Source organism: Acomys russatus, chromosome 8, assembly GCF_903995435.1.
Source record: "Acomys russatus chromosome 8, mAcoRus1.1, whole genome shotgun sequence".
Lineage (NCBI taxonomy): Eukaryota > Metazoa > Chordata > Mammalia > Rodentia > Muridae > Acomys > Acomys russatus.
Window position 1 is genome coordinate 33,067,284 of NC_067144.1, and position 27,891 is coordinate 33,095,174.

Here is a 27,891-nt window from a genome sequence, read left to right on the forward strand (position 1 = left end):
ATTATGATACCTGGGTTTGAACTTAGGACCTATGTATACTAGGCAAACACTCTACCACTGAGCTTTATACCGAGTCCTCTTTTTACTTTTTACATTACTTTATTAAGCTGCCTAGGTTGGCCTTGAATTCATTTAGTCACCCAGGCCACACTTGAACTTTTGATCTTCCTATCTTGGCCGCACCAGTAGTTGGAATTACAGGTCTATAACATCATATTAAAATTTGAATATACTTTCAAATAGAATCTCTGTAGTTTGAAAAGGCAATTACAGTGCCTGAGTTACTTTTTATATAGGCACAAAGACTCAAAGAGCTGGTTTTGTTATATTTGAGTACCTTGGTCATTAAATCCTTTATTATCTTATATGACTCAGGCCCCTTTCATATACATGGACTACAATATATGTGATAATGTCTAATATGAATGTCTACACATAACCAAAAGAAAGCTCAAACTGATGAACTCTACGGTGACACAGAATATAAGCACAGCACTCTCTATAATGTAAAAGTAACAACAAAAGTATTCTTTTCTTAGTTTGACAGTAAGAGGAATGAAAAAAAAAAAGGAGTACTAATAAATGTAAATTCAGGCCCAGAATACACTACTGTGTCTTAGCTACATTAACAAGGCTTTTCCAGTGTTCTGAAACTGCCAAAATTTGTTGTGACATATAGGCTATTAACCAAATTTTAATGACTATACTTTGGAGTAAAGAACAGTATGTTGGATCCTGATTTTGATGTATAGTTCATAGATTGCAGTGAAACTGGTCAGCACCAAGAGTACTGCATTACAATTTGAGAATCTTCTAAGTACACTTTAAGACAGACTTTAGCAAGCCCAAACTTCAACTCTTGTTTAGAGTTAAATCTGCAGCACAATTTGATACTACTGCTAACAAAATAAGTATAAGTATTTTAATTAACTAATTAGGTCTCTCTATCTCATATTCCACTCCCATTGCCCTCCATCCATCCAAAGCAACCACTTTGATGTGATTACTAAGTTCTTTGCACGGATGCTAGTTTTACATAAAAACTGAGCATTGTGCATACTAAGTCAGCAGTGGGAATGATAAATGCTGTTAACAGGGACACTCTAGGTTTCTCTTTTGAAGTTCCAGAATGAAAATTCAAAGCAGTCGAAAAGACATTGCATCTGAATTAAAAATCTTCAACTGTGGAGTAGGCAGAATATAAATAAACCTACTGATTTATAAGTAAGCATTGATATTTTACCTGCTTGTAACACTGAAAGTTAGTGCACACAGTTTAAGCTTGGTAGTGCCAAGCGGGATGAATAAACATCCAAAGGTAGAGAATGGGGCACCTACCGTAACAGAAACGAAATGAAAAATGGCAACATGCAAATGAATCAGCTTTGTACAGTCCTTCCAAACAAGCTGGATTTAGCAAAGTTACACTGTCCAGTAAGAAGAAACAAAAGGCCACACTCTACGCAGTGCTGGAGTGTCAGGCGAGGAAATGAAGAACTCAAAATGCCTCCAGGTCAGACCATTGAGAAGGAATGGAAAGAACCTGGGAGCAGGGCGGCTGAAGGGAAAGCGCTGTTCATTCATCTCTTTGGACTCTCATAAGAGAATGGCATCATACATAATTTTGTATAGTGGTTTCAGAACATAAGACTAAACTTAATTAGTGTGCGCTCCTAGCAGACAGTTTGGGGTGCTCAATATTGCTACTTAGTAACTAGCAAGCCTGTCCAAAAGCGGGTTCACTTTGGCTATCTCTCTGTCAGTGGAGAGAATTGAAGCAGAACCATAATAAGCTATTATTGCTTGAGAACTCTCAGAGGAAAGTGATGCCTTAGACTCTAAGGTCCCAAGATTTCAAAACTACATAGTTTTCAAAAATCAAAGCAAAAGAACTAGTGGCCTTGATACCTGAAACCCACTGTGCCGAAGAGTCATCATGCCGAGGGATCCCTTGTCTACTTCTAGTACAGAAACATACCAAAGAAAGATTTGGGTTATTTACACTTTATATCACAATTATTAGTGTTAGTCAAATTGTTGAAGGAACTGGGAATTGATCATACCAGTCTCAACAGAACAGAACTTTTCATATATAAGATTTCATATTAACATAATTCAGTCATCATGGGTTTGCGCTCATTGTTAGAACAAAGTAAGAGAAGATTAACACTAGAAATTCAAATAATAGTACTAGTAACTATATTCATTAAACTGCCCTTGGGAAACCAAGGTACTTTACGGACAATGGACTCTACCAAAACACATTACATAGGAGGCTAGAGAGGTGGCTTAGCAGTTACCAGTGCTTGCTCTTTAAGAGGACCCACGTTCAGTTCCCTGCACCCATATGGTGGCTCACTATCCCGATCTCTAGTTTCAGGGGATCTGTTCCCTCCTCCATCCTCTGCAGATACCAGGCATGTACACAGTGCACATACATACATCAATACACATAGAACAAAACTAATAAATGTAAAAATTATTACAGTAAGTGATATAAGCCTCCCTCCTCCTCTCCTTTTTATATATTAAGAAAACAGAGCCACTAATTGATATAGCTATGTTTATCAGTTATACATATAAGGGGAAAACATCTCTGGAGTACAAATCAAATAGGTAAATCATTCACACAGGCTTCTCAATGTGCATTAAAGGGTTTTGTATTTTTTTAAACTAGTATTTTATTAATGTCCCCAAAGAACAAGAAACTAATTATAAGACAGCAAAAGATTTGTCATTTACATTTGATGAAGGATTTATTTTCTAATTTGTGACTTATAGACACTGGTCTACATTTTCATTTCATTATCTCTTGAAATTTTCCTTCCTGAGTATTTTTAGTTTACCTTGCAAGGTACAGAATGCACCCCAGAACTGAGGATCAGGAGGTTAATATCTTGGTAGGATTAACATGCTTTATAATTGCCCTCCTGAGAGATGTTTTTCACAGGGAATATTTCCTTTCAATTAAAATTCCACAATAAAGATAACTCAGTATCTCATGCCCCAAATGACACAGAGTATTGTCTAATGTATTAATGAGCACTGTGAATAAAAGGTAGAAAACAGCTCTGAGGCCGCCCAACTTCTTTACCAGTGGCTTTAAAAACACACAAACAATTATTCCACAATGCTGCCTTGGCCTGCTCCACACTCAGTATTAAGAAGGGGCTGGTAGCTATACTGATTCATTTGTGGAGTTTATTTTTGGTTTTATAGCAATGCTTTGCTATTTCCTATAGAAAGAGCAAGCATTTAAATACTCGTATTTGCATATCCAGTGTTTTCAAATGATGAGATATACAGGGTCTTCTGTTGTTACTAGATTTCACCGGGGTCTGTTTAATTTTCAATTCAGTTTCCATCTGTGAGGAAGTGCTAAAGGACAAAGCTACTCAAGAACTAGGGACCCTCAGCCAAATCCCCCAAAACACTCACCCTCAGCTCTGCAAGCTCAGTGGGAAGAGACCCAAATCTGAGCAGGGAAAAAAACATGCTTTGCTGCTCTAGAAATTGTAGGCTTCCAGAGCTCAGATCAAACATTTAAAAAGTAAACACTTCACAATTATAAAAAAAAAGAATATCAAAACACTCCTTTCAAGTGTGGAAGACCAAGGAAGTAAAAATACTCTTTTTGAGGAACAGGATAGATTTTGTACAAAATTTTTCTATATGATATAGATAGGCTGCTTTTAGGCACTAATACCCTTCATCCTGGTCAGTTCCCACTCTTCTTGAATAACAAAAGTGTTCTGAAGCCACTTTCAGATCAGACCAAAGAATGGTAGCACTTACGTATCTCTTAGTTATTCATGCACTCATTTTTGGGGAAGAGGATGGCATGTCTATGGAGGGGAGAACCACTTGGCAAGAGCCTTTCCTTTTGGGTCAGTACTAGAGCTAAAACTCAGGTCCCTGGGCTTATTAAAAAAAAAAAAAAAAAGCACCTTCACCTGCTGAACCATCTCACCAGCACATATTTTAAGTATTTTAAACACAATAAAAAACAGTAGATGCCACTTTTCTATCTGGCTTTGAACTTAGGATCCTCCGATTTCACTCAGTTTTCATAGTACCAAAGAGTACAGATTAAGTGTTGGTAAATGCACCACCTTACTCTTGGTTTTAGTTAAATTCTAAGATGATCCCTACTGTTTAACTAGCTTTATTATTATGCCACTGAGATTGCTGGAGGTCATTATGCTGGGTGAAGAGAAATGCCTCATGGAACCCTAAGAAAGAAGGTATGTGATACATAAACAACAGAGATGAGAAATAACAACTTTACCTGTTAAATTCCTTCTTTACTAAGAAACTGTAACAGATCTATTCTATTATTTTGGCATCAGGCTTAAAAGATATAAAGAAATTGGGTAATGTGTCTATTTTCATTCCAATATAACAAAAACCAAACACTGGAAAAATATATATAATTTGTATGTGCATTTAATTTTCATTTATAACTAACTGATTCAATACCTTTACTCACTACCAATTTTACTTGAAAAATGTAGGATACATCGTATCTTTCTATTCTAGTTAAAACTGCTACAGTGAGCTTACTGTTTTCATGTAACTTTTAAACTATGGAATGAGCCCTCCAGTGGCTGTGTGTGTGTGTGTGTATGTGTGTGTGTGTATGTGTGTCTGTGTATGTACATACACACAGTGTCATGACAAATGGCTGAGTGCACTGGGTACCATCTCTTTTTGGACTAGTTTTTGTTCCTATGTGAAAAGAAAAACAGCTCAGCTAATTTTGTTAGTAAACCAGTTGAAATAGTCAGTCCTCACATACAACAAAGTGATTGGGCTTTCTAGGGCTGTAATATTTGTTATCACTGAGGAAAAAAATTCATTAAAAATACTCAATATAAGGAAAATCTCTTTAAGTACTAAGAATAAAGCAAGACATTAAATGAGGTTTTTTTTAAACAACAAATAAAAATAAATCATATATTCCTGTTATCCATTATTTCCTAAGTGAGTTATCTTCAAATAAGCCATCCTTATATCACTGTCATGGCAGTATGCTGCTATTGTTTGGATCTGGAATACACTCAGAAGGTTCATGTGTTAATGGTTTAGTACCCAGACTGCGGTTGCTAGGAGCCAGTGGAATTCTAAGAGGCAGTGCCCAGAAGGAGGTTTTCAGGTCTTGAGGCTGTGCCCTGAAAGGCTAGGATCTTCTCCTTCTCTTACATTCCAGTGCCAAATGACGAATGCTTCTTCTGACCACAGCTTCCTGCTAAGATGTACTGTCATAGGCCCAAAGCAACAGGGCCCATCTGTCATGGGATGGAAACTCTGAGACCATGAGCCAAAATACAGCTTTCCTCTTTAGAAGCTTGTTATCTTGGGTGTTCATTACAGTGACAGAAAGCTGACTAAAATAGGCACCTAGAAACCAGGCACATGAGTGAACTACGATAAATAATCCTCCAGCCCCACTGAAGGATTTACATGAAAGCTGACACCTTGACTCTAACCCCATAAAAGCAGAATCGCTCAGTGAAGCTACTCCAGATTCTTCACCCACACCAACTGAGATACTGTACATTCATTAATGTACATAACTTTAGTGTCCTCCCAATCTATGAAACGATGTCTCCAGTGGATGCTTGAAAATGAAACATCACTGAACTCTCTATATCATATATATAAAATATACATTAAATCACAGTTTGATATATAAATTAGAAACAAAGTGGCTCTGACATCAACAAGAGTAAAATAGAGTAATTAGAACAATGCACCCCTCACACCAGTTATGAGAACTTGATCTTTCTTCTTCTCCATGTTTACTGTACTTTCACTTGCAGCTTTAAAAGAACATGTTGTTTTTTCTTAACTTCATTAAATGTATCAACATCCAAAACTTTAGAATGTTTAAATGCTTGACAGAATGCAAAAAAAAAAAAAAAAAAATATTGATTAGATGTCTAAGCCTATTTTACCAATAGTCATGCTCCATCTATGTCCCAAGCCTTTAATATAAAAAAAACTTATTTATACACAAAAAAGAACCCCACTTTCCCATGACCTGTCTTAGAAGCTCAAATTGTGCTTATAAACAAACGCAAGAAGTAACGTTCAACTTAATTCACATAAATGCCCTGTTCTCTGTGGTGGACAAAAACACTCTCATAAGCCAGACACTATTCTAGATGTTGCCTCAGCCATTTAATTCCTTTAGCAATTGCAGGTTCCATAGCCCTATTTGCAGATGCAGAAGTAAAGGTAAGTTAAGGTGTTTCCTCAAGGTCACACAGCTATAACTTGACAGGCTGCATATAGCAGTTAAGAGCCACTGGAGCACAGAAGAGTAAGCGTTGAAGTACCATTTCCTCAGTTCTTGCCTGTCCTGGGCCTCAGGTCTTTCTGTGCAGAGGGAAGCAGCAAAACCGGAGGCCACAGGAAAGGAACACAAACTCTGCAGGGCAGAGCCTTCTTCCAATTGGTGGGACACTGGTCCCAAGAGGGTGAGACTGGCATGGCAATGCATCGTAATTAAAGATCACAGCTGGCTAACCAGAAAATCAGAAACAAGGTCCTAGGAAAATGGCAGAGAGCAAAGGGCTGAGGAATGTGATTCCTTCAAGGTCCTTATAAACTCTTGGTCTCAACCATGCAAGTGCATTCTGATTCTAAATACCACATAAAAACCCTGGAAAATGAACTATAGGACAAATGACCCCATTTTCACGGTGGCCACTGAATTTGGAAGTACGTAGATAACCCCAAGCAGGCTGAAAAGGATCAGATATGTGAACTAACATGGGAACAATTACCGAGAGCTACTAGGAACTTGAATCCTCAACTTAACCAAGTCAACTCTCTACTTAAAAAAAATATTCTCAATATTTCACAAAGAATGTAAGATTCTGTTGTCTATATAACACAGTAACAAATATGTCTAGAATAAAACCCAAAATTAATCAACATAAATAAAAAGAAATTGGAAAATATCAAGTTGCACAGAGCAAATCAAGTGATACCAATCAGAAATAACAGATAGTAAAATTACCTGACAAAGGCTCTTAAGAAAGACCTGTAAGAATGTGTCAATGGAGCTGGAAAGGAAAGTCAGCAATTACACCCCTTGGTGCTGCCCTTGGAGGGGATCTAAGTTTGGGTCCTAGCACTCACACAGTGGGTCACCTTCTTCTAACTTCTACAAACATCAGACAAACACGATGCACATACTTACATGCAGGCAAAATACTCACATGCGTACAACAAATTTTTTAAAAATTTAAGAATGTTTTAACAAGGAAGGACGAATAACCTGGAAAAGGATAGATTAATAGAGAGAGCTTAAGTATAAAATGGCACAGCAATAGAAGCCCACCCACTCTTAGTAACTGGGATAAATCAAAGCCCATGACACATAAATACTTATATATGTGTTTATAGTGATTTTAATTATAATTACCATAAACTTAAAACAATATGACAAATAAACATAATTATCTGTGTATGTAAATAATGTGTTTCTATGTGTATGTGTATGTGTATGTACGTGTTTAAATATGTAGTGGAATATTGCTCAGGGTACAAACAATAATTAGACTCCAGGTGCATGCAAAAACTTGGACAAAGCTCAGGTACTATATGAAGTAAAAGAAGCAAGTTTTAAGAATTTATATACTGTATAATTCACTTTATGACACAAAACCACTCACAGTCATGAAGACTAGATAGTAGTGACTAAGGGTTAGGCTAAGAGGATAGGGTGACTACAAATGACAGTATGATCAAATTTGGATGAGGTTAATAATCTTCTTTAAATTTAACATTTATTATACTAATTTCATATAATATCTATATATTGTTCGGTTCATGGAACTATACAAACAAGTCAACTTTACCCACAACTAACTTAAACTATGAAAAAATTTCAAAGCCCAAAGCTTTAAAAAGACAATAAATAAATAAATTTCTGGAATATTTAGGAATAAAACCATGTATAAGGAGTGCATTGTTTCCGTTGACTGACCAGAATGCATTTGGACCATTCAAAGCTAGCGGAATTGAGTGAACTGCTCTGGCGTTGACATGACTTACAGAGGTGTAATCCTACCCAATATATTTCTTTTTCTACTGTATGTACAAAACCAAGACCAAAATAGCACATGGAGAGAAAAATCAAAGAACACCATGTCACTCACAGCCTGTCATCAGGCAGCAACTCAGGTCTTCAGCAGAAAGATATCTAAATTGCCTGAGCGGAGAATCGCTTTGTCTTTCACAGATCCACTGCAGGGTTAATCATCCCACTGAAACTTCTACGCTACGCTCTCTATAATCTGTCTATAGAGTGATTTTATTTTCTCTGCCTTTTACTGTAAAACGTGAAGGAATTCCACTTCCAGAATGATGGAAAATCAGTGTGTCCCCCCTCTTTTTTTTCTTCACTGAATACAATGGAAAATGCTAGACAATACACCTGAAAGGCTGAGAGAGAGTTCTGAGTTCAAGGATAGTTTAGGGCACAGAGTGACTTCAGGCTGGTCCAGGCTACATACTGATTTCTATTATCAATACAAACACAGACACATGCATATTCATTATTTCTCTCTCTCTCTCTCTCTCTCTCTCTCTCTCTCTCTCTCTCTCTCTCTCTCTCTCTCTCTCTCTCTCTCTGTCTCTCCCTCTCCCTCTCTCTCTTAAAAATGACACTAGGAGGCAGACATGATACAGCCTTCTGGACCCAAGAGATGCACTGATGAATTCTCTGGTTTTCTTTTTCTTTGTATTTCATGCAGTCTAGTCTTGAAACTTTTGAAAGAGTTGACCATCCAGAAACCCCAACAGACAAAGGCCCAGGGTTCCAGCAAAGCTAGATTTTCCTAGCCAAAGGTCCAAGAGAGGGGCACCATAACAACCCAGAAAACTACATAACAATTTTTCTAGGAAAGTCAAGCATCTCATAGAAAAAGAAAAAAAAAATCTGTGGCCCCACCTTTACTATTGCCGAATAAAACCAAGTACAGAACACTTAGACTTCCACCCTTGGCTGACTATAAAGATAAGCCACAATGCACAGACTGAGACAGTGCCGAGGAGGACACATTAGACCTAGGGATTTGAACCCCTACCACTCATACAGTCAGGGTAGGTAGGTCATAAAGGACACAGAACTAGCCACCTACCCAGCAGTAATGCCTCCCTTTGCCTGTTGGCATGCAGTCACAGGAAACTTAGTGGACACTCAAAGTCTTTACCACTGCTTAGTAGTACTGCGCCAACTCTCCTTTCCCACCCTAGTCCATTGCAGCAATGGAAGCCAGGCAGAGAGGACAAAGCTGAAGCTCTTCTATCCTTTCTAGCTAGGATGTAATCAATGGAAGTCTAGTAGAGAGCAGCAATACCTCCCTTGCACAGCAGTTACCAAGGGCCCCTGTCAATGGAAGACAGATGTACAGTACAGTAATAAGATGGTGCCAACTTCCTACAGTTAGGTCAGTGTCAAAAATTTTTTAAAAGGATGCTTCAGTGAGAGCCACAGCATTGCAACACAACATCAAAGTATCCAGATTTCAACTAAGTCACCTATACCAACCAAAACCAAGAGCACCTCCACTTAAATATATACCTATGAGAGTCAAAGTTGAAACATGTTAGAATTAAATATAAAATGCATCAGTAAGTAACTGTGAAGTTGTCAGAGACAAATGAATAATAATGAGTAACAATATCTCAGGCAAAGAAAAATACGAAAAAGAACAAAAGAAAATTCTGGAACTGAAAAGCACAGTAAGATAACAAACGGGTTTAGCTGCCGAATACAGAAGTCAGAGAAAAGAATAATAAAACAAAAATTAACCAACAAGTCTGAGGAAAAAAATAAAGTACATTTAAAAAAAAAAACTACACAAAGCTTCAGGAAAACTGTAGAACAATAAAAAAAATATATCTAAAATCCATAAAGGAAGGAAGAAGTAAGAAGTACTGTAAAATAAAAACAGAAAAATTTCTAAGTTTGGCTACACCCCATCACTCGCCACATACACAGGCACTGACTCATAGTCAAACTTCTGAAAATCAATCATCTCTCCTTCCTCTCAAATACTGGAAGAATCAGGAGAATAAAGTCAATCTATTTATAAATAACTCAAAGTACAGCAGATTTCTCACACAGGTCAGAAGTTGTGCATTTTTTAAATAATGAAAGAACAAAAGGACAAAGCTGGGATCCTATACCCAGCAAAACTATCCTCTGGAGTGGCAAGATGATGGCAGGCTCAGACAAAAAAAAAAAAAATTCAGAAAAACGTTTAACAGCAGACCTCTACTAAATGGGTAGCTGAAGAAATTCAATAAACAAATGGGGGGAAAAAGAAGAACATTGAAATATGAATAAGGGAAAAAAGTATAACTGTATCATCTAGTAGAAATTTATTTCAAAAATAGAGTGACAGGTAGATTAAAAGTAAATGAAAAGAAACAGTAGGTTATTCAAAGGTTACTCAAAATATAATGAGTGCTATATTAATCAGATTATATACATTTCAGAACAAAGGTAATTATAAGAGACAGTGGGGGATATTATACATGACAAAAGGATCATATCACTAAAAGTATGCCAACCCTAAACATGTCTAAGAAAGAATGTACAGAACCAAAAGGATTTACAGGCAAACAGCAATACTCTTAGCAATTGACAGAACAATTAGAAAAATCTGCTTATACAATAACTCTATGATTTTATCAATCAACAGCATCATATTGACCTTTAGAGACTACTTACTTAACCAAACAGCAGCAAATATACATTATTTTTCAAATGTCCAAGCTAAACAGTCCAATTTTTTTAAATCCCAGGAAAATTTTGTAGAGGCAGTAGATACTACAAAATTATTTCAAATTTTAAACAAAAAGCCAAAGGATTAGAATATCTAAAAACAATTAAAGCAGAAAGGTAGGCAGGCAGACAGGCAGTAAGGAAGAAGGAAGAGCAAGGGAGGGAGGGAAGGAGATAGGAAGGAAGGAAGGATCAATCGTCTTGATTTTAAGACATGTAACTACAGTAATAAAGAATGCATTAATATCAGAAACATCTAGAATAATGAAATACTAGAGAAGCCAAAACTGAATTCACACAAATATTCTTGCCTTATTTTTGGTTGTTAGTCTAACCTTTAATGGCTGGACCATCTCTCTAGCCCATCTTATTTTATTTTTAACAAAGATACAAGGGTGATACAATGGAATAAGGAGGGCTTTACAAACAAATGGCAATGGAGTAAGCATACATCCATGGAGACAGACACACATAGAAAATCTACTTATTTATTTATTTATTTAATGACAAAGGCATGCACATACATTTTGGCAGCATCTTTATTCACAGTGTTTTCATATCCAAAACAGCCTGCGTGTTTTTATGAAAATTAATAAAGTGTATTTCCAGAATAAGGAACACTAGCCAGCAATAAAGAGGGACTACTGGTACACACAATTTGCATGAACCTCAAGAAAGTAATGCTGAATCCACAAGTCAGTCTCAAGAGACTGCCCACTCATTATATAACTGTATTTCTAAAATAGTTTTCTTGTGTGTGTTTTTTTTGTGTCGTTGTTGGTTTGTTGTTGTTGTTTGTATTTTTTCAAGACAGGGTTTCTCTGTGTAGCCCTGGCTGTCCTGGACTCACTTTGTAGACCAGGCTGGCCCTGAACTCACAGAGATCCGCCTGCCTCTGCCTCCTGAGTGCTGGGATTAAAGGCGTGCACCACCACACCCAGCTCTAAAAATAGTTTTGAAATGACAAAATTACAGAAATGAACAGACACTGTTTGCAAGGAGTTGTAAAGGGATGGAGGGGAAAGAAAGTGGATGTATCTATAATGTAGGCAATGACAGGGGTCCCTGGGCTGTTGTGAATGTTCTTTATCTTCACTGGGGTGTGACAGTACTCTGATTGTGGCACTGTAAGCCATAGGTGACAATGGATAAAGCTCAGGTGGCAGGCATAGGGAATATCTGCATTATTCTGATAACCACATCTAAGTGTACAACTACCTCAATAAACAGGTCAACATAAAACATAAAGCAAAACTAGTGAGAAACAGTGATCAAAGCATGGCCCTGAGCTGCGGGAGTTTACCTCTCACTCACTATGTAGGCTGTGTCCTCTGCAGTGCCTTGGGCTGAACTTTCTCAGCTTCCATTATTCCATTTTCCTGAGTTGATCTGAGGGCTTCAGGTATCACATGCGGACGATTGTCAAATTTGTATTTCAGGCCCATTTCTCTCTTCCAAAACCCAGACATATTTTACTTTTAAATGAGTACTTCAACCTACTTATCTCACAGACACTTCAATATTGGAATTTAAACATACCATGTTTTCCCCTTAAAGCCCAGATGTACTTCTCTTGGGGTTTGTCACTTGCTATGATTTGAACACTTGCACCCTTCTAAAATTTTTTTTGTTGAAATCCTACTACTTGATATGAGGGATTTTAGAATAGGAGTCATTGGGCGCAGAGAACAGAAGGGTAGAGAACTCACGGATGGATTAGTGCCTTCATTTTTTTAAAGAACCCAAAGAGCTCCCTTGTTCTTTCCACTAGGCAAGGACAGAATAAGAAAATATAATACATGATCCCAGTGACGGGCCCTTACGAGACTAGTATCTGCTTCAACTCCTGGAGAGAAAGAAAGAAACTTCTGTTCTTTGTAAGCTACCCAATCTATGATATATTGTTATACCAGTCTGAACGGGCTGAGATATCACTGTTCCACCCAATCCACCCAAACACGACCATGGCAGTGTGTGGTTTATTCTGCCTTACTTACTGTCACACATGTAATCATAAAAGCTATTCAAGTCCTATGAATACAGCCAGCCAGTCCACCTTTCATGTCCCCAGTATCATCACCTGGTTAAAACACTTGCGATCCCCTTGCCTGATAACCACCTGTGAAAACTAGAAGACCTCTACAAAATGCAACCCCAAACACCTTGCTTTTGCTTAAAAGTTTCAACATTACCAACATGCTTATAAACCTCAGCATACACAAAACCCCAGAAATTCTGGTTTCCATTTGCACCATGCCACTCCGCAGGATCATTTCTGGACTATAGCTAGAATAAGAGTTCCGTTTCTTCTGGCCATTATACTTTCTCTTTAAGGCAGTTGCATTTCCTCCTACCACTCCCAGCTGAAAAGACACAATATCTAATCATGAGATCTCATTTGTCATCTCCTCTGAGACAGTTTCATGAGTCTTCCAACTAAAACAGACCCTTGCTACATAATGAACAGGATACTCACACAACTTCAAATACAACCCAACCGAACAAAAACATTTTAATAAAAAAAAAATCACACAAAGTACTGTTGATACTTAAATCAATGTCCTATATTTCAGACTGTAAGTAATACATCACTTAAATTGTTGTCGTTAACTTGGGTCCACTTGATAGATGTCTAACATCTACTTTCTCTGGAGCTTTCATCATATGAAGTATAATAATAATTCCAGTCAAAGGTTTGGTCGTTCACTAGCTATGACTTTTACCTATTCTAAATACTTCAGCAAGCAGTACACTATTTTCTTACAATTCTTTGTCATTTAGTAGGCTTTAAGGGCAGTCTCATACATGTGTGTGTGCATTTGTTTATATGCATGAGAACATAAACAAATATATGAACATTCTAGGTCACTAAGTTTCCTGTGAACAGATAACACATTCTGTTGACTTTAAGTTAGCTATCCAACATTCTTCCTAAAGTACCCAGTCTCTTAATAATGCAAATAATGGGGAAAATCTCAAGAAAATGATTGAAACAGCATATAAAATAAAGTGATTTTTTTTAAAGCTGTAGCAAACAGTTTATAAGCAATTAAATCCAAGCAACTAAAACCTAACAGTTACTTAGGTTAAGATTTCAAGTCTTTATGGTCTTGTTCTTGGCCTTTTTTTCACACACATGCTCTCTCAACACAGCCATACCCCCATCTGTTTCAGTTCTTTACTTAAATGTAGCTACTTCACACTTAGTACTGCTCAAGAATTAGCTAATTCTGCTAGTAATCATGCCTCCGTCTACTTGTCACATGGCCTTATGACTGTATGGTTGTGTACGGCCCTTATATACATGGTTCCTGGTTCTCCAAACATTCAATCTTCACTTCCAGAAAACAAAAAGATCTAGTTAAAAGCACAGATACGAAAAACAACGAAGTGTTCATAGAAATGGATTTTAGGATGTGAGAGAAGAGGACAAGCCATATAAAAGTGAAGTAATACTAGGCAAGGGATACAAAATAGGATACAAAGTGGAAAGTGGAGCCTTAGAAATACTGGAGCAGAGGGACTAGGATCACTCAAAAATGCAGTTCCATTCAGATTACTCTACTCTAAGCTAAGTTAAACCAGAGGCTTCCATACTGTGAATACTCACACAGCATCAGGCCTGATTAGCCAAAGCACTGGTAGAATAACCTAGTCGGATCAGCTGGCTAAATGTACTTATAAAGGAAGTCACTGTTTCTATAACTGCAACTGTAGATATTCCTGAAATGTATTACAAGTATATCTCTTTCCCCATAAGGACAGTACAGTGAACGTCTGTCGCTGTTGATAGGTCTGATCAGATATTAGCAGACTGTTCCCATGGAACCATCAAGTTTCTCTGAAGCCTAAAGATGTGGACATCCTGGTAAGAAGTCAACAGATGGGCTCAAGGCTATCCAGTCTCTAGGAACTGTTTTCTTCTTTACTGCACTGTTTAAAATCGGTTTTTTAAAGCAGGGGGAGAAAGGAGCTTATTTTCCTATAAGGCAAGAGAAGGAAAAATAAACCTGGTTATCTGAGTTCTTACTGTATCACTGTAGCTTTTCCAAAGTAATAGGTATTCTTGAAAACTCTGTTCCATTTGCAACACCATTAAAGCGATGAGTGCCCCAGGGCAAAGCCTGGGAATAAGAAAGGTGAAATCCAATTCCCAGGGGAAGAAAGAAGGAATGGGGCAGGTAGGGGCAGCCAGGCAATATCTAACATTTACTAAGCATGTTTTAATGTACGCAGTAGCATGCAAAACACACAGAGCTACAGCAAAACATCCACCTTCCTGTGCCTCAGTTTCCTTATCTACAAATTTGGAGACTGGCCATATATGCCTCTGCCTTAATATATAAAAGCTCCGCATGCTGACTTACTCAGAGCAAACTGATGTTACTCTGAGTATGTATAGAGGTCAACAGGGGATGCGGAAAAGAGAGACTGCATGGAACGGGGAGAGGGGAAAAAGGAAGTAACAAGGAAGATAGATGATAGTGGGGTCATCTAGACCTCAAAACAAAAACAGAAACAAAGAACAAAAACAAACAAACACCCAAATGTCTAACAAAACTATTCTCTCTTTTTTTCCCCCTTCCCCTAGGCAGGGTTTCTCTGTGTAGCCTTGGCTGTCCTAGCGACTCACTTTGCAGTCCAGGCTGGCCTCGAACTGAAGAGATCAGCCAACCTCTGCCTCCCAGAGTGCTGGGATCTGAGTTTGACTGAGGGATCAACATGGCAGAAAGAGAGAACTAACTCACAAAGTTATCTTCTGACCTATACACACAAGCTGTGGCAAGTGTACACACATACACACACACACACACACACACACACACACACACACATACACGCATGCATGCATGCACAGAAGGACAAATAAATGTAATAAAAATTTGCAACAATGTCATGATAAATATATTTTGATAGTTCATGTTAAACAAATAGTTCAGTAGAATATTCTAGAGAGAATAAATCTATTTTTAGGGAAACATTGATAAAATACTGAATGTGGACATTATGACAGGCTGTTAAGTCAAATGGATTATTAACTACGAATTGCAAGTTTTGAGTAATGAGTTGAAAGGAACACTGGAGAGATGGGCTGAATTAACAGGATTAGCTGTAGATCTAAGCGAATCCACCCTTCTCTCTTTAAAACTGCTGCAGGAGTGGTGGTGCATACTTGTAATACCAACAGCACCTGGGGGGATGGGGCAGAAGGAGCAACACGTTCAAAGCTAGCCTGGACTACATAGCAAGACCCCATCTCTTAAGCAAACAAATAACAAAAATGCACACTCACAAAAGAAAATGCTGACATCAAGTTCAGCTATGTCAGTCTCCATGTGTAGAATAACTAGCCTACTGGCTTTTCTCTTTGTTTCATAATCATAAATCCTAGGACTATAGTGGAAAAGAAAACCTACAAGCGTGGAGTAGTAGAGACTAATTTAAGTCATGTGAAAAGGAGCCAAGTGCCTTAGCTGACTTCATGGAGTCAAAAGCACCAAAGTCAGATTAACTACTGAAAACCCACATAGATATTCAGAACAGGGGCTATAGCACTGTTCTATCTCTACATCCTCTGCATCCTGTACTGGATGCCACACAGCCAGCCAAAAGGACGGTTCAGTCCAAGAGCACCCTATGTAAGAGTGATGGGGGACAAGCAAGGACATTGTCAAGAAGGGAACTCATCAAAACTGTGAAGGAATCCTAAGGAATGATAGAGCTAGGGATGTTTAGCCTAAAAACATTGCATCTTGGGGAAGAAATACTGTTGAATATCTGATGGGCTCTGTGTGACAGAGTCCAGACCTGAGAGGACACATGCCGATGCCAATCTAGTGACCACAAGGTATCCAAAATGAACTAGGACCTACATGTTCAGGTGATGCAGCTGTTAAAACTACATTAGAAATAAGAGGAAATTATTTTGAAACTATCAATACCCTGGCTCTACCACAACCAACTAAATCAGAACCTCTGGAGGAAAGAATAGGTAATGGTAGTTAATAAAAACTCTCCTTGGGTTTCTAATGTGCAGCTGTACATAAAGATGACACAGCAAAGACAACAAGGTGCGCCCACCTGGCAGTCTATGGTGTAGAGGGATTCTTTCTTGGGAATCTGAATTAATTTACCATATCTTTCCTGATCCAGGATCACTCATTCACTTGCTCATTCCTTTATTCTTCTGTGCTGTTAGGAATGAAACCACAAGTTTCCTACCACTGAGTAACATATCATCCCAGCCCCACAACCTTTTACTTATTTTGCTTGCCAAATTCATCATTATCTTCTATGAGCATGAAGATTTGCTCTTTGTAAATATTTGAGAAAACGTTAAGTTAAATTTCCTTTAAAGGAAAGAATAGTTTCCTAGAGGACAGAACTTAAGTTGGGTTAGGACACGTAGCACCGACTTATGATAATAGTTTTCAAGATTCCTATGCTAATGGTGTGTGAGAGTACGCGTACCATCATTCAGAACTAACTGTAATTTAATTATGAAATGTTACTAACTGAAGAAATGCCAACCTTCTCTTTCAGGACAAAAATAATTAAAATCCAGAATAAAATACTCCAGAGTCTGTATGGTCTTTGCCACTAGTAGCTTATTCAGTCATGTACAAACCGAAATATTATATATTTTCCTATTTTTGATATTTTCTAAAATTTTCTGTAATAGAATATCCTGATTTTAAGTAGTAAAATGCCCCACACTTCCTTCAGTGTCAGTTATATTGTTATTCATAATCCTGTCCCTGACTACTGAATAGAAACATTATAATCACCCTGGAAAAGACACAGCCATGTGTATTCAACGCGCTCTGGGCAGGCACCGCTGGTCATGGGCTAGGCTTCGGGGCGTTGGTGGCCCCTCCAGATTTTTCCATTGCCGTGTAATAAACCCTCTAAACTTTAAAGCTCCCACTCTAGATCATGGTAAAGCAACGACCATTTCCTTTTACTCCTGCCATCTGCCAGCTCAGAAAGCTCCTAATGAGACTGAGGCTTCTTCCAGGCCACTTGAAGTCTCTCTCGTTAATCTCTGTCGTGTGGTTCATAAATAATGAGACAGGTATTAAAGAGCATCATCTTGTCTACTGACAACCACCACCAAAAGCGTCTACAGTAACACCTTGGATTTCCCCATACCCAGGCAGGCCCGGCCTGAAGGAGTTCTGATGTGGGGACAGAACACACAGATTTAACATTTTTTAAGCCATTAAGTAGTTAACTGCAAGGTTCAAGTAATGATTGCCCTTTCCATATCAAAACACTAGGAAGAGTGACGACCATACAGCAGTTCTCTCCACAGCCAACAGTCACCTTTCTGTTCTCCACATACCTCTCACAGAAATGTTTTCAGTGCAGCAGTCTACAGAGCTGGTTGTGACACCGGCACGATGTGACAACACAATTCATGATGGTTTTGCTTTTTCAGCCTGTCCCTTTCTTTCCTAAGAAATCTTTTCCTCGTTTTTCAAGCCCCCCAAAGAAAACCGAACTAACAATACTTTCAGAAAAGCTGCCTTAGTCTTACAAATACAACGCTTTCGGTGAAGGCGGACCAGCTCTACAGAACAGCTTTCAGAGAAGCAGGAAGCTGATCTGAACAGCAGAGAGAGCAGGGATGGGGCGGAGCAGAAAGGAACTGAGCTGGGGAAAGCGAAGCACAGACAGTCCTGGCGGCTTCTAGTTAGTTATTGACAGTTTCATCTAATAGCACGGATTTATGAACAGGAGCATCAGGCTCGTCATTGCTTTTCTTTCTTTTACGAATCTCTGTCAATCTAGTGAACTATTACACAGAGGAAAGTAGGTAGGGCCTCCAGTTGCAGGGAAATGATGTAAGTTTCCCACTCCCACCAGCCCCTGATCTGCCAATCCACCTCTACTCTGACCTGTGACTATCCCCTCCCCCTCTCCCTCCCTCCTGCTGCCTAGGAGCTTAAAGCCCTTAGGCTTGTCCAACTCTGGGCTACAGAGTGGCAGAAAGTATTCAGCAGATGATGAGGAGTATTTTTTGTTTTAGGAAACTCCTCAAAGAAAAAGAAAATGCTTTCCTATTTTAATAATAATAATAATAACAACAACAACAACAACAACAACAATAATGCTGAATAGCTTAAAGCTATTCAGTCCACAAGACAAAGGATATTAAGTAAGACTGGACTAAGGAATGCAATTTGGCCAAAGGCAGGAGGTATGAGGTAGCAGGGCATGCAATAGTGGAGTCAGGGAGGCTTAGATCTACATTCCTCATACCACTGCTGTAACCTGGGCCCTACTGGCTTAACCTATGGTTTCCTTTCTTGTAAAAACAAAAGAAATAATATAAATATCAGAGATCTCTTGATCCATGGGGATTTTATGAACTGACACCCCCTAAAAAATAAAAGCAGGAGGCAGAAAGTAATCAGTGGCTGTTTACTTAAAAAGTTATAAATAATTATTTACATTAAGCTATTTAATATACAGTTTGCCAAAGAACTAGCCATGCAAATAAGACTAACAAGACTAACTGGAGGAACAGATAGAGGAAGTTCAAGTGTTGATCCTGATGTGGAAGTTTTACACAATATTAGAATTCTGAAGACATGCTCAAAAAGGGACAAGCAACTAAGACCCATGATACTTCCCTATGACAACATTTACTATTTACCTAGGTCAGCACTGTTCAAATCTAAAGGACACACTAAAAATTAAATGAAGCATAAACAGATAAAGATAGATGGATAGATAAAGGATAGATAGATGATGGATAAATAGATAGATAGATAGGTAGATAGATACATAAAAGCACAACAGCTTTCAAAAGGGAATAGGCAAACTCCTATCAGTACCTGACTTTCCAGAGGTGAAAGGCACAGGGACATTAGGGGCCTCCTAGATCACTCTGGTTCCCCCAAAGCTGGCCTCCCTTGGACTGCCTCTACAGAGAATCACGGCTTTCCCTACCTCCTCCTTTCCAGCCATACTCTTCTCCCATTTTACACAATTAAAACACACATCTCACACCCAACATAACTTAACTCTGAGGAACCCAAACTTCTCAAAGGGTACAAGGTGGCAATTAGTACTGCCAACGGATCATGAACAGCCCCGACCTTCTCATTCTTCTGCAACTCCAGTAGCTTTGCCAACTCATAACTTAAAATTGGAGGGCAATCAATTGAATCATCCATTAATAAATCATCAAAGATATTTTAACTGATGGATCACTGTCCTCATGAATACAACCCACAAATTCTCTCCCCTGAAATATTCTCATTCTCTTCAAGGTATCTATATAAACAAAATTTCACATTATATATATTAGAAGGAATGGAAATGAGTATTAATCTTGGATAATGCTAATCCATAAATAATAAAAACACTAATAATGTACTTCATTAAGAAATATGTGTTAATTAAAGTATTTTACCTCTAATATTTTTAAATTTTAATTTAATGAATGTCATTATGATCAGTTTGCACTAAGCATCACTTTGATAGATTTTAAATAAGAGCCATATGGTCTTATAAGATTAAATTTTTATCACAGAAGTATAATGAAGTGTTCCATAATAAAATTTTAGACACAGTATAGTAAGGTAAAAATACAGTGAGAAAAATACAATGATGTTCAAGCAAAAAATAACAAAATACCTAAATTTACCGAAAAATAAGATTTCAAACAACTAACAGATAGTTACTAAATGGATAATGTAAAATAATTAAGCTATAGCGTTTGACTAAAATAAATATATTTAAGTTTAAAAAAAAAAAAAAAAAAAAAGAACCCATCTTACTGAGATTTCCCAAATTATTTTATACCAAAGTAATTTTGAGGGTCATTTTGGTCTACCCCTTCTTTCTAATCCCAAATACTTCTAAAGAATGAACAAAACCACAGGAAAGAAATAGAACAAACACAGCACTCTAGACCCTCAGGTGAACCACTGGAGACACTAAATTCTGAGGTTGAATACTGTTCATTTCTTAAGTTTAAACTATTCTGCATGAAAATCTTTCCAAAATAGAAGACTCGTTTTCATCAGGATAATTTAACCTTCCCTGGTGTTTCCCCGGCAATTATCAGTAGCACCAATCCTGGTGATCCAGGAAGCTCCTTTTGAGGAATTCTGCATTTCTATCAGGAAGCTGAGAAAAGTGGAACCCCAGGCAGGGGTGGCTTAATGCCTGGGTCCTGTGCCCTGGCTTCCCGTTCCTGCTTACACTGCAAACACAGACACAGGGACTGGAACAGACCTCCAGCACTCTTCACTCTAAAAAGAAGTTAGTAACTTCTTAAACTATCTCACAAAACAAGGTGAGTTCACAGCCATGAATGTGCTTCACTTAAAGATTCTATCTACAACAAATTTACACAGTTCCAGGTTTCTCTCCCTTTTGGTCAGGCTCCTCCTACCACTTCTCAATCCTCCTCCCTCCCATTCGAACTGCTGTAGGTGTGGAAATCAGCCAAAACTGGAGATCTCGTTAATCCTAATAAAAATGGATTAAATAATGTGACATCCATAAAACACATCAAGTTTGTGGCACTTATTTCCAGAGGTCATACAGGTTCCAAATCAATGACACTAACCGCTGAATAATGTATACAGTGGTGAACATTACAATACATGTTCCAGGCACACCACAATCTGCTCTGCTAGAAGTGTTTCTCAGGAAGGCACAATGTATTTTAAATCCATGTTGCTGGCTTATTTTAAAATCAAATCCACTCCCATCCCGTTCAGTTCCACAAATCCTTATTGCTTTTATTAATCATCTGCTCACCAACTGGTTTTTGTTTATTGTTTCTTTTAGGACTTGGGGTTTCCAAGCTCCTAGACTGGCCAGTGTCCCCTGAGTTCTCAGACTTCTTCAAAAATAAAGGGAAGCACTAAATAAGCCTTTCAGTTTTAAGAAATAACCAAAAATATAACTCAAATTCAAGTAACATCGGCTGGAAGACAAAGTCTTTAAACGTTACCTTACATTTCCTATACTGTTTTAACTATCCATATTGTGTGTTAAGCCCCCTATCTCATGAATTATTATATGGCTACTATTATTATACTCTATAAAATGCTAACATCATTTCCAGGTACTGATTACAAGTCTAAGCCTCACACATGCTTGAGAATTTCTCAGGGTTACACATCAGAAGGTGAACGCTAGAACTTGAGTGCAAGCCTGCAGACAGTCCAGCAGAGTCCCCGAGTGTCGGCCCTGGCTCCACTAAAACAGCAGCAAGGACAGGTAGCAGGAGTCTTGTTCATGTGTGACTCGGTGATGTACCTTGTTTTAGTCAAGAGTAGGCACTGTGCACTTACACAGATCTGGATTTGAATCCAGAAAACTGAACCATTGACAGGTTATATAATTTTCTCAAACCTCAATTACCTCATCCACAAACGGCAATAAAAAGCACTTCTAACAGATCAAAAGCATAATCTCCTTAGGATATCATCACGGTTCGCAGTGTGAGTTTTCTAAACCATCACCAGCATCATGTTCATCATCATCATCATCATCATCATTATAATGTAACATGCTTTTATTCCAATTTGCCTAGGCCATAGAGCCAAGTGAAAGAGATGGCACTGACGCTAAGTAGTGTGACTCTGCAACTCTCCTAGCCAGAACTATGGGCTCTGGAAATAATCACAACATTACCCATCACTCTGTCGTCACCATTACCATCCTCTGCATCTGCATCTCTATCATATACTTTTTCTGTAGTTACCTAGTAAGCCTTATGTCTAGAAGTCACCCCAGTAATAACATAAAGCACACATTCTTAGACGGAGAACGAAGAGAACAAGGGCTTCAGAGAACTTAGAAAGCCAAGGCTGGTCCCTAGAAGAGGAACAATATGCAGCAGAATAGAGGAGCTGAATAGAGGCGCGGCACCAAGAATTCAATACAGGCGTCGAAAGGGGAACTTAATACCAAATTATATAAGGTGCCTAAAAGAATAAAAGGAAAACTAGCAAAACCAACATGTATGAAAATCCATGCCTACTTAATAACTGCTATCTGACCCTGTGAGGGGAAAGTGACATTTTAATCAACTATCACTGACATGGTGCAAGCACGGTAAGAAGCACTAACTATCCCCAAGTATCAGGATATCAAGAGGCTCCTCAACTGTTGAACTGCAAATCTAGTTCTTTGGCAAACCTTAAACTATACATTCATGTACAACTATTTCCTGTGCTGCTTTGAATATCTGTTTGGGCTTTAAAATCCTCATTATTTTTCTCTATAGCATCTATGGCCTTTTCCTTTTTCACTGCAGGATTTAGGGAAAGTCATATTTGTCAATTTTCTTTCAGTAGCATGAGGCTGTGTACTACATGCACATAACCTATTAGATCACTGATGGCCCCATCTGTGACTCAGTTTTGGTTTCCCCATTTACCCTATCAAACAGGACCCATGGCCCACACATGCACATACAATCTCAGCACATAGTCCACTGTGTATCTCTCACTTAATTTAGAATCAAGACTGTGGAAATGTTTTTAAGAGTACTTTCTAATTCACAGATTCAAGACTTCCTTTGCCACTAAAACTGCTCTCAACGTCTTATCTTAGGTCACCACAAGCGACTGGGATTTAGTAGGTTAGTGATTACTCACTGGCAAGTGCTTGGGAAAGACAAAGGGTCTCCTTTACATTGATATTTCAAAGTCCGTGTCCCTGAGTATTCAGTTTCGGTCTAGTATTCAGCTTTCAGACAAAAGATACACCTTGGAATCATGATCATTGAGAACTGATCAGCTCCCTTGGAGATTTTACCATGGGTGGGTGTATTTGTGTTTGTGAGTGTGTGTGTGATGCTCTACCACTCATCCATCGCCATGACACCTTTAAAAGAAAGAAAGAAAGAAAGAAAGAAAGCCAAAAAAGAGAAAAGTAATAGATTACATTTTTGGCCTCACAGTCTCTTAGATTTTACCAAATATACGTCATATTAAACTGAAGAACTAAGTAATTCCTAATACAAGCCATAGGAATATCTACCAACAAACTAAATCACATTCTTAAAGTCAAATTTTTTCACATAACATTTTTTGGTACCAAAATTACACTGGGAAATTACAAATTCAATCCCATGTACTTTTAAATATTTCTTTCTTTCCATAAAGTTCTTTTTTGTTTGTTTGTTTGTTTTTGGGTTTGTTTTTTTGTGTGTTTTTTTTTTTTTTTTTCCAGACAGGGTTTTTCTGTGTAGCCTTGGCTGTCCTGGACTCACTTTGTAGACCAGGTTGGCCTCAATTCACAGAGATCTGCCTACATCTGCCTCCCTGAGTGCTGGGATTAAAAGCATGTGCCACCATACCTGGCTCCAGGAAGTCTAACTAACAATATTTCAACCACTTTCATATTCTGGGAAAGGGGACATTTCCTTTATTTTTAGACATTTTGAAATAAATAGATGTTACTGTAGGACATGTGCCTTCTCTTCCTTGTAAGCTGCTACCAGTATTAACAGTGTACATCTACTTATTTTTGTATTTTCTACAAAATAAAAATAAATTATACTTAATAGAAATGCATTCTCCCAACTCAGAGTACATATATAGTGTATTTGTACATCCTTTGTGTGTGTGTGTGTGTGTGTGTGTGTGTGTGTATGTTTGCATGGGCATGCATGTATATGTGCAATGTGCATGTCTGTGTGCATGTGTTTCCAGGCATTGCTATGGAGGCCAGGGAACAGCCTACGATGTTCCTCAGGAACTGAACCATGTTTTTGTGAAACTGTGTCTCTCACTGGCTTGAAACCATCAAGCAGGAGAGGCTGGAGGGGCAGGGAACCTGGAAGGCCTGCTTACTTCTACCTGCCCAAGACCTGTGAGTACCACATGGCCATGGGTTCTGAAGATCAAGCACAGGACCTCAAGCCTCTAAGACAAGCACTTTGCTGAGCAAGCAATCTTCTCAACTGCCTTCGTGTTCTTTCTACCTGATAATTTTCCCAAGGACAATACTTTTAGCATCCTTTTACTAAGAGGCTTCATATTTGAAAGTTACAACTAAAAAGTATTTTAGCAAAGCCTTTCTGGTTACAGGGATATGCAAAACTCATCTATAATATCCAAATGTTTACCAAAAGAAATTTAGCAAACATAACTTACAGAAACATTTATTTCAGAGAATATCACCAAGGTCACTATCATTCTTGTTTTACAAAGAAAAAAAAGCAAGATCCAGAAAGGTGAATCAACATTTCACCTATTTAAGCTGTAAAGTCAAAATTGTAACTAGGCTTTCCTACTCAAAATCATGTGCTTTTTAGCACACCAGAAAGTCCTCAAAATACCTGTCAACACGATGTAGGGAGGGGAAATGTTTGCAGAGTTCTAAAATGATTTCTCCTTTTCTCACCATTCACATCTAATTAACTATGTGAGTAAACTAAGTCTTTTACATTTTTTAATGTAAATTCTTTTAATGGCCTCACACTGTTCCCCTGAATTCTCTAAACATGATTTGATCTATTATCATTACTACTACTACTACTGCTGTTGTTGTTGTTGTTATTATTATTATTTTATTATTACTTTCTTCACCTTCCTATGAAAAATAATGTCAAGAGAGTTTGTGGAAAACTCCCTTGTGTAATTTTTTTTTCTTTAGATGGGTATTATAGTAAAAGATAAATTTGAAGTCTTTCTTTAGATAAAGCACCAATGAGAAAAGTATTGATGTGGTTCTGTAATTTCCTCCTTAAGACTGGATGGGTGGTCTATCAGGGATGTCATTAGCCTTTGGGAAATTGGCTGATTCCTGAGAACAGGTGATGCCTGGACGCAGGCAGCGTTTTGAATTGCGTTAGGGAAATAAGGTCATGAAAGGTCAGCAGCTAAGTTTCCGGAGATATTGGAACAGGCCGACTGTGACTCCACTGGAACTACTCACCACTGTGCTGCCACTGCAGAGTGGCATCCCTGCTCCCAACTACAAAACAGTTTACTCACGCTCATCTGCCCTAATCTACATGCTGGGTACAGGCCCACATCACACAGATTCGATGATGAAATAAGCCAGTAAGCTTCAACATATGAGAGAGAAAGGCAAGCAGGCCAACATAGTCACTAGATGGAAGATCTGTATGGAGGCCCTTGGGGTTCTGACCAGTGCCTAGACTTCAGAGCAGTATAAAGAAGGATGAAAAGCAAGGTGGGTAAAAACTCAAAGCCAGACAGGTGCACATATGTGCACACGCATTAAAAATGTTCAGCTTAGCCATGCTATAAGACATTTAATGTGTTATAGTAATGGTTTTTAAAATCTTCGTATTTAAGTAGGTCTAACCTATTGACAAAGAACCCATGGAATGGTTCATTATGTTTTGTTTATAAAGGCTCACTTTAAGGAAATACTTGAAGTATGAAACTGTAAAACTCTACATTATAGAGGTGAAGCCATGTATCCCAGCAGGGGTTGGGGAAGAGGACAGAATTAAGCCAAGACAAATGGACCATATTAGACTTCAAAAATGATTTTTAAAAAAACCAATAAAATAAAGGTATAAAGGGACTAACCAAAATTTCACAGCATAGGAAGCAAAGTCAGTAGCCCATGAGAAAGAACTGCTAGGTGGTTCTACTCAGACCCACGTCAAGAGCTCAGCTGCCTGTGCTTCCTGGTGCACACACATGATCATCTGAGCATTTAACCAGTGCTCCACACTGAAAGCAGCTGGGAAATGGGAGTCCTGTGCTGTCATTTCAGTTATGTTTTTCTTTTTAGATTTATTTATTTAATTTACATGCATGAGTGTTCTGCTACGGATACATATGTGCACCACATGAGTGCCTGGTGCTCACTATGTTCAAAAGAAGGGATTTGGATCCCCAGACACTGGAGTTTGGGGTGGTTGTGAGCCACCTCTGGGATGCTGGATACTAAGCCCAGGTCCTCTATAAGAGAAACACATGCTATCTCCTCTCCTGCCACTTCTGTTCTGTTTTTATTTTCAGATAAATACCTGAAAGAAGGAAGAACCTGATCAATAAGGAAATCTGGATACAAAAGAAAAACCACAGGATCCAGAAGCAGAAAACCCAGGGAAACTCCAGAATTAGAACTTAACTCCATTGGTTTCAACTGTTCTCTAGTTATTTCTTTTATCATGTAATAACTGTTTTTTTTTTTTTTTTCAGTTGTTTTATAAAAACCTAGAGTGGGGCAGGTAAAATACATTGTGCCTAATTCAGTATTTTTTATTTTACTTGGGACTTTTTAAATATTGGTAATCTAACGCAATTTATGTTGATCTTTACTTAATTTGAGAGTTTATAAGTTATTTCGCAAGTGTTCATTGGTAGAGATGTGATGTGTATTTAAATAAGTATGGCCCACAGTCACATCACTATTGACATTTTTTAACCCTCATTAGCCTGGTAACCCCAAAGCCTAGCTCATAGTAGGAATTCTACCTTTATCATGATATGTTTAGTTGTTACCCTACCTACTTTTATGCTAGTTTTAGAAAAATAACTTTATGATTTTCTTACATTATTAAAAATACTAATTAAAATAATCATAATGACTGAACAAAAGATATATATTTAAAAATAGAATTGGCGAATCAGAAAGAAACTAAACATTTTGAACAAAGTCACTCAGCTTATAGGGAGCAAACTGGGATTTGAACCTCAAATACCTATTTCTTTATTGCTTCTCTGAATAACACCACACATTACTCTCTCCCATCCCACAGCTCACTGGAGAATTTTAGCTACTGGCTTGTCTCCAGGCTAAAATGGTTATTCAGACCCAGGCTTCTTACTGATCTAGCACTGACTGCCGCCCTGACTCTTCAGGATCCTTCCCTTACTTTGAGATTAACAGTCTTTATACAGCTCTCTCAGCCCTAATGTGAGACAAAGAGAGAGAGAGAGCGAGAGAGAGAGAGAGAGAGAGAGAGAGAGAGAGAGAGAGAGATTGTGTGTGTGTGTGTGTGTGTGTGTGTGTGTGTGTGTGTGTGTGTTCACATGCTCTACTTCTCCAGCCTCAAACTTGAGAGATCTGGCTCATAGCCCTCACCTACACCCCATAAAGCCTTATAAGAACAATCA

At 38.2% G+C, this 27,891-nt stretch overlaps 1 protein-coding gene across 1 annotated transcript in view; it reads right to left on the bottom strand.

The window, feature by feature from the left end:
• Bbx (BBX high mobility group box domain containing) overlaps positions 1-27,891 on the bottom strand; it is a 239,573-nt gene that overhangs the window by 150,414 nt on the left and 61,268 nt on the right. The gene's annotated exons all lie outside the window — the stretch shown is intronic.